Source organism: Eumetopias jubatus, unplaced genomic scaffold (genome assembly GCF_037043125.1).
Source record: "Eumetopias jubatus isolate StellerSeaLion01/CBP00866 unplaced genomic scaffold, mEumJub1_p1.0 scaffold_2, whole genome shotgun sequence".
Classification (NCBI taxonomy): Eukaryota; Metazoa; Chordata; class Mammalia; order Carnivora; family Otariidae; genus Eumetopias; species Eumetopias jubatus.
The window spans coordinates 150688946-150697920 of NW_028274808.1; the positions used below are offsets into that span (position 1 = coordinate 150688946).

Genomic DNA, 8975 nt, shown 5'->3' on the forward strand with positions numbered 1-8975 from the left:
TACAGTATTTTCCTCTTATTGTATATCACTTATGGCAATAATGCTTTCTTTTCATTATCTATCATTTATAAATAGAGACCAAATGTTTCCCCCTCTATCATAAATCTAAATTAGCTGGTACATCATTGACTACTTTATTACTTTATAATGTAAAGTCAGATATATTCCATTTAAATAACAATGAGAAATCAAATACTTATAAAAACATGTTCTAGCACATTTTAAATGAATAAATACAAAGAGCAGAATCATGCTTTCAGAATAAGTGAACATGGTAATGGAGAAGAAAAATTGAGTCCAAAAACAGATTTCACTGTCAAGATTTCAAGGAGTCACAATATGGATAGAAGGGATACATTTAAAGGTCAGGGAAAATATTTTGACAAAATTTTACTTTTAATATGCTTTGAAAGCTGATCAATAGAATATGAAGACATAATGCAAGTAGCCACCTTCTTGAGGTTTACTTACCTATTTTTTAGTCTTTACTTGCCTCCTTTTGGACAAGAATGATTTATGAAATAATGTAAAGCTGCATTTTGCTTCACCACTAACCAAAAATGCAAATAAAACCATCTTTGGAGTCCTTTGTAGGATGGTAGCCAGGAAATTTGTCGTATTGAATGGAAAAGGTAAAGGAATTGTTTAGGGTGACCCAAGGGTGTATAACAAGGAGTAATGGCATGAAATGAACTAAAAGGGAGATCTAGGCTGATCTTCAGATCGATGTCCCAAGTTTATTAGGCTATACAACTCTCTCCCAAGGGAAATGGTGAAAGCCCCATTATTTCAGTCACTTAAAATTAACCAGGCAGAATACTCTAGGACATAATGTAAAAAATAATCCTGTATTGTCAGAATCAGATGGAAGAGATGATCTAACAGGTCTTTTCCATCATTAATTTCCAGGGTCTATGAACTAGAGGTTGTGGTTGCAATTAGCAGTGTTTAAATGAAAGTGAAATTTCAATACCACAACTAGCTTCCCTGGAGCTAAAAAGCCTGGACCTAATTCAAAGTGAAAACAAGGGGAGGAGGAAGGGAGCCAAACCAAACTACAATAAATATACTTAGAAGTGACAAAAGAAGGAAATTCTAATGTTAGTGCTGCTACAGATGGCTGTTTAGTCTTTTTTCTTTTTCTTTTACAAAGGAAACTTTGGTGGCAGTCCCAGTTATTATTCTTTTTCACTCATGCATCAACTTGATTCATCGATTTATTTTCAGGTTCGGGGATAATGAATGTTTGGAGACTGTAAGGCTTGGCTCTCTAGTTAGCCACTTGAAATTTGTCCATGCCTTTATTCTCTCCATTTGTATGTTATTTTATCAAGCAATTTCTAAAAGATTCAAAATGCACAGATGAATTTCCAGTGATGTCTGTACAATTAAAGTGTCCAGGGCAATGAAGTACAGGATCTCTAACTAACCAGCCACCCTTAGTAGCTATCTTTGTCAAATTTTTAAAAAGCATTCAACTTTTCTTCAGATATTTGTTAATTCTTTACTCTCTTTTTTAGGCAAAGAAAATGGGAGAAGTGAAAAGGAGCAGCTCTATACCCTTGATGCTGATACTGAAAAATAACTTTCAAAATAAGAATGAGAGTAATATTTGACTCTCATACTTTCTAGAAGTAAATATTTCAGAAAGGTGAACTGAACATTGAATTGCAAAGGAGCTTCCCTGGGAAAAGAGAACCATTTTCATATCAGTAAATACGATCATAGAAGTCTATCAGATGTTTGCAGAAAGGCAGAAAAAAGAATTTAGGTGAATTTTACTTCTATTAAAAAGGAAGAGAATGGCCATATTTTAAAATAACTCCTCAAACAAAATCATTCTTATGTGTTTGAACGCCACAGTCATTTTCAAGCCACAGCCTCTGACTTCAAAGAGCACACAGTCTAATGGGCCAGAGGAGGTAAAACATGCCCTGAATGTAGTGCTGATTGTAATCAAATAATTTAATAAATACAACTGTATGTGACAGAAAAATGAATTTGTCTGACTGGTTCAAGGACAGAGCCACAGTGTGCTAATCTGTGACTGTGTGTGTGTGTGTGTGTGTGTGTGTGTGTGTGTATGTTGTGAGGATATGAAAAAGTGTTTCTGCAAGTTGGGGTAGGATGAATAACTACATGGAAAAACGAAGTATATAATGTCTTCGGGGAACAGCAGTTGTATGTTGCTAAAGGCAGAAGTTTAGGAAGGAGTACTGAGAAAAAAGGTACACAATAGAACAAGGATTCTGAATATTATGGACTCCATTCATTGGCCATAGAGGACCATTAAAAGATTCTGTATTTGCTCATTTGTTCGTTTGTTTAGCCGGGGACTACTGTGGTCAGTATGCGTACTATAAAAATTTCTGTGTTGAACAGAATGGAAAGAAGAGATTGCGGGAACCACAGAGATCAGTTAAAAGGCTAGTGCAACAATGATAACATTTTTCTTTTCCCCAAATTCTTTCAAATTTAATTTGGCCCCTCACAGCACCCCCAAATAACTAGAAAGTATTGCCAGATCTTGAATAAGTATGATTCTTTCCACTATAATTCAGAGGAAACTAAATGTAATTAAACCAAAAGGGATAAAAGCAAGTTTATCCATGTCACTTATGGCAAGACAAACAGCACAATAACCTTGGCAGAATTAGTACATACAACAGCAAGTTGAATTCTGAAAGCCTATTAAATGAAAGCAGAAACCACCCTGTAATCTCAAGTACCAAGTATAAAAATTGGCCTAAGGAATTTCAGCTTCTGCTGTGAACTGAACAAGGGAAGCCTGGTATCTAGTGCTTTTGCTCCACTAGTATTAGGTTAGAAAGCTAAGAGTCAAAGCTTGGAAGACCACAGGGGGGCGCTTTCACTGAAAACAGCATCATTCATTATCAAAAAGGAGCACCTCAAAAAAATACTTCTGAAGGAATAAAAATGTCTTTTGCTTTGATCACGTTCAGAAACTTCTTTTATCAGGCATATTTTCTCCGATGGCAGGAACATAAGCTTAGCAACATGAACATTCACCTCACAGAGATCAGGTAGCTATAGGCACCTGTAATAAAACACCAATCATTTTTGAAACCACCTCTATCATTGAGTACTACCTAAGTATGTATGAACTGATTTTGCTGTGGCTTTTGTTGTTTGGTTGGTTGATTGGTTTGGTTTGGCTTTAACCAGTTGCTCTAATGTTGATGATTTATTTTAAACATTTCAATTCACCTTTATCACAAACTCTCCCAAAGCCTATTACTACAGAATAAACTTCACTATAGGAGAAGCTTAAACATTATCATTAAAGATATTTTTACCCATCAGATGTTTCTATAGCAATTGTTTCTGCAATTATTATTAAGTCAACTCCCATGTGTTTAATGCCACAAATCGCTTATGTAGCCTCTCTCTGTATATCCAAAAGTGAATATACATGATCTTACAGGCTTCTCTAAAGCCTACTGGCACCTCAGTCACTGTAGATGACCTTATCTTCCAGGGTCATCAGAGAACACAGAAGAGAATAAGTACAAGAACTCTCACAAATTTCTCAACATCTACATATAAATTTCTCTTCACATCATCTTTCTCTCCTTTGTTCCACTTCCATGAGAAGAGACGCCCTTCTATGTGTATGTGGAAGGTGTTAAATATCACAAGGTACCTAGAGCTACAAATAAGCAGAAAGAAGAGTGCCCTACAGGACACACACTTCCAAATCACGGGGCAAAGGTGAGGGCATGTATTTCATGGAGCCCTGGGTGTTATATGCAAACAATGAATCATGGAACACTACATCAAAAACTAATGATGTACTCTATGGTGACTAACATAACATTAAAAAAATAATAATAACAAAATAAAGGTGGCCATATTCTGTGCGTCTCACATAACCATGTTCCCCTACCATCTAGCTCATGACCTGTGAAGATTTTGATATGAGAGGCAACTAAACTTAGGACAAGATTTTGAAACATTATACTAGAGAAAGATATTTATGTATATATAATATATATATATGAATACATATATAATTTGAAATGGACTTGTTGAACTGGAAGAAAGGCATCTTGGTCTTTCTTCCTTATAATTCTAGGCTGTTATAGAGGAAAACAAAATGTTCTAAGAGATGCAAATCATAATAATTCTTATCTTTATTAACTTATCTTCACATGTCTATGGAGCCTGAGCCCTAAACTGTAATCATAACATCAGCTTTACTTTGCATGTAAAAGCAAGGACGCTATCGAAGACTGCTGGAGTTGTATCTTAAACTCCCTTGAAAAGCCTCCCACAAGTCAAAATTTGTCCCACAAGTGGAAAAATTTGAGCATTTACACGAATAACCATTGCAATTTATTAAAGCATTACATGTCTAATTCCATGCGTTTATCAAGATACAAAAATATATTTTTTTCAATTCCCATTCATCATTTTTGGAAATTATCTAGAACTAACTTGTTTAAAACTGTGAATGAAATAAAATAATCAGACATTTATCTTGACAACTATATCACTGATAACCAAATAAATAATGAGGAGATGTTTCTCTCTATGGCAATATTGCTGCTAAGAAGCAAAGAAAAAAAATCATAGAAAAAATTACCATTTTTCAAACTCCTAATGAAATCCTTAATTTAGGCAATGATAACCAACAGACAACAGCATCATAATAACAAAGACTACTAGCTAATTGATACCCTTTGATGTAAGTACAAAAGCCACCTATGAAGCATTCTTACCAAAAACTTCTAACCTGAATCTGATTCTAGTTCCTATACTTGATGGATGGATGGATGGAAGGAAGGAAGGAAGGAAGGAAGGAAGGAAGGAAGGAAGGAAGGAAGGAAGGAAAGAAGGAAGGAAGGAAGGATGGAAGAAAGAACGAGGAAGGAAGAAAGGAAGAAAAGATGGAGAGGGAGGGAGGAGGGAGAAGATGAACAAATGAATGGACTTGACAGTTGGTTGAGTACTTGTTATGTGCTCACTGACTACATAGCTAGAACTGGCTGCATTATCTATGTAGCAGGACTTTTGCTGTTGTATTTACATAATGTCCCTTTTTGATAATATTTTCTTATGCATGGAACTTTATTTTTATTAATATATTATTTGTTTCAGGGGTACAGGTCTGTGATTCATCAGTCTTACACAATTCACAATGCTCACCATAGTATGTACCCTCCTCAATGTCCATCACCCAGCCACCCCATCCCTCCCACCCCCCTCCACTCTGGAACTTTTAAAAGCACCTTTAAAGATTTTCACATGGTCTTATGTACAGTGTAGTGATTTTCTGAGAACTTCATTTTTAATTTGCAATATAACTTCAAAAACTATTTTCAAATGTTAATCCATAAACACATATAGATTTGCTCCAGTAAAAACAACAAAATAAAACAACAAAAATATCAACCAAATCAACAGTGGGAGTATAAGAAGGATAATGTTTGAGAATAAATAGTCATTGAACTGAATGAGGAAACATGAGCTTGGCCTTCAGAAATAATATATTTGTTATAAAGAAGAGGTTAGTGAATTGCAAAATTAATAACAAAAAGTAGGTCAAGCTCGGATGTTCAATATAGATAAAATACAGCTGATTTTAAAAATATTTTAAAATATTCTATTAACATTTTACAGAGAAGAGTTACAAATGATAATTTTATACTTTCATAAATTTTCACAAATGCAACCAGCACCCAGATTAAGAAACCAAAATTAATCAGCACTTAGAAGCCCTTTTCATGGGACTGACAAAAGGAAGAACCAAGAATGGAAATCAGGGAAAGAGGAAGGGAGAGTGGAAGGGAGAAGGGAAGTAGCTTTGGGAGACCTGGGAGAAATCACCACTGTCCTGTCCCACCTGAGGTCTCTGAACAACTTCATGCCCCTGCGAGTAGAGGGAGGATCTGGACTAGATGTTTCCACCTCTGCTCAAGGCTCTCTGCAGATGCAGTACCAGCAGAGCATGCAGTTGTTCGATCAAGCAGAGCAGATCCCTTTGAAGTCTCAAGTCAACCGTGGTCATTTGGGTGGAGGGGGAAAGATGCAGGTGGAGCAGAGTCACAGGAGGGCTCAAATGGAGGTAAATGGAGCCTAGGCACAGCCAGCAAGGAGCTGCAGCGGAAAAAAGACTGCCTGGCAGAAGCTGCCAAGACCGTCAGTGCCTCAAAGCAGAGGATTTCTGAACGCAGTACAGAGGATGCAGGTGAACTGCTTGGAGTCTGTGAAACAGGAGCTGAAGAAACAGCTGGATTTGCAACACACACATGGCAGGAAGCTAATCATAAGATTCAGGACCTCCAGGCCACTCAAGAAGTAAGGGCAGACCAGGAGCAGAAAATAAAGGACTTGGAGCAGAAGCTGCCCCTGCAGGAGTGGGATGATTATGAAGAACAGGAAGTGTGCGGAGGCTGCCCGAGTTGGAAAGGGAGCTGAAGCACCAGAGAGGGAAGAGAGCGCCCACATTCTGGAGATGCCTGAGACCCATGGGCTGCTAGAGGAAGAACTGGACGTGCTGCAGCAGAGGCTGGAGCAGCAGGAGAAGATACAGGAATATCTGGTTGACCTGGAAATGGAGAAGGAGAGGCTGTTGGCAAAGCTGCAAAGCTGGGAGAGACTGGACCAGACCATGGGCTTGAACAGTAGGAACCCCTCTCCCACCCCCACCCCCCACCCTCAAGAACTTTCCAGGTTTGTGGTTGAGCTATAGCTGAGGGAGCTAGCCCTGAAGGACAGGGAAAGCTCCATCACCAGCAGCGCCCAGGGACAGGATGTCAGGCAACAACTCAGAAGGAGGACCACCAGATCAGCTACGGATCTAGTCTGCTACTGGGAGAGAGGGAGAAGCGGGAGACCCACTAGGCGCTGGCCTGCAGAACCGCCTCCCACTGCAGACGAAGGTGAGGAAATGGAGGCCCAGAGGGGGTGATGTGCCCAGAGCCCACAGTAGGTAAGTAAAAAGCAGTATGTCCCTTACCCTGATCCTGTGCTGCCTCCCTTCCGGGAGCACCGGGGTCTGTCTTGGTTACCTTCCACCTTCCTGCCGGAACTTGTGTGGTGCCCTGCGTGTGGAGACAGGCTCCTGAAATAAGCAGCTAGGCTGCCACCCCCTTCTGGCTTCCCTGGCGTGTTTGAGCACATCAAAAGTGCTTGCAGCAAGATAGCCGATACAGATGTGTCTCATTGTGATGCTCTGACTTAAAATTAGCAACTTGGGAAGCGGTGTTGATTGCCTCTGCACCCCTCCCCCCAACAATGAAAGAATTGCAACAGCTCTCAGTGGCAGAGGGCAGGAAGGTGAGTGGTGGTGGGAGCAGGTTCCCAGGATGGGCACAGGGCTGACAACCTAGTCCCCTTTTCTTAGAGTCACGCCCACTTCCTTCTTCAGGTCTTTGGAGTTGCCTGTGCTTGGTGCAGGGGTGTCGGGACTCAAGCAGCACAGATGCCCCTCAGATGTACTCTAAGTTAGTTCTTGCTACTCCTCCTGTTCCAGAAGGCCCATACCCCCTCTTCTCCAGAGAACCTCATGCAGGCTGGCCGTTGCTTTCTGTTCTGTCACCTTCTTTGTGTCACAGGCAGGAAGCTGGGGCTGCATGGGCCACACTGGGCTGTTGTCAGACCTTTCCAGCTATTTTCTCAAGACTTGATTGAGAATGCCAATTGACATATGTATGCCGATATGTGCATATTCGTTCTAAAAGCATATAAGCATAATGTGACCCATGGGCAATAATTAAATATTAAAATAATTAAATAGCAAGTACATTTATTTTGAAAGTGTTTTAAAAAATAAAATTACTTATAAAATGTTTTAAAAATGTCTTCATTTTTAATTGAGATATAATTGACATAGTAGTTTCAGATGTATAATATAATGATTCAATACGTGTATATATTGTCAGATGATTACCGCAGTAAGTCTGGTTCACATCATTTACCACACATATTTATAATTTTTTTCTTTTGATGATAAGACCTTTTAATATCTACTCTCTTGGCAACTTCCAAATACACAATACAGTAATACTAACTGTGGTTACCATGCTTGCTATACATTACACCCCCAAAAGCTTATTTATTTTATAATTAGAAATTTGTACCTTTTGATAGCTTTCATCCATTATTGAGGATTTTTGCACCTATGTTCATCAGGAGTATCTTTTCTTTTCTTACCGTGTCCCTGTCTGGTTTTGGTATTAGGGTAATGCTGGCCTTTTAAAATGAGTTTGGAAGTGTTTCCCCCTCTTCTGTTTTTTTGGAGTTTGAGAAGGACTGGCATTAATTCTTCATTGAATGTTTGGTAGATTTCATCAGTGCAGTCATTTGGCTGTGGACTTTTGTTGAGAAGCTTGATTACTGATTCAGTCTCATTACTAGTAATCATTCTGTTCAGATTTTCTATTACTTCATGATTCAGTTTTGGTAAATTGTATATTTCTAGGATGTGTACACTTCTAGGTTGTCAGCATCCCAAAGGTTGAAAACCACTAGGGGGAAGCACAGGCCTATGGAAAAAAAAAATCACATTAAATCACACTCAGAGCAACACCTTATTCTGGCTTGAGGGTAAAGAAACGCATAGCAGAGTATCTCTGTTTCAGAGTTAGTTCTAAAAAACAGCTCCTCCTTCTTATTAAGGAGTATCAACATAGAACAACAAATTTAGTGTCATTTATATGACATACTGGGAGACTAAACTATAAAGTCGAATAACACATTCCCATCCATTCTTAATGGGGTGGTGCCACTTAGTTCATCACCGTAAGAACAGATTTTCTATGGGGTTCTCCATAAACAAATAATGGTATAATTTATCTGATAGTTATGTTCACTCACCTTCAAGTATGAACTTCTAAAAACCCAAACCAAGTCAAAATATTTCAGCATGTCAGACTCAGCAATCAACACAATTTTGATGTTTTGACAATTTATCTTACTCTGCGTAGTAAATACATCTGTGCATTCATGAG

The 8975-nt window shown here is 38.6% G+C and overlaps 1 pseudogene; it reads left to right on the forward strand.

Moving 5' to 3' along the window:
* Positions 1–595: 595 nt before the first annotated feature.
* Positions 596–6909, forward strand: LOC114206688 (mitotic spindle assembly checkpoint protein MAD1 pseudogene; annotated as a pseudogene).
* The last annotated feature ends 2066 nt before the right edge of the window (positions 6910–8975 follow it).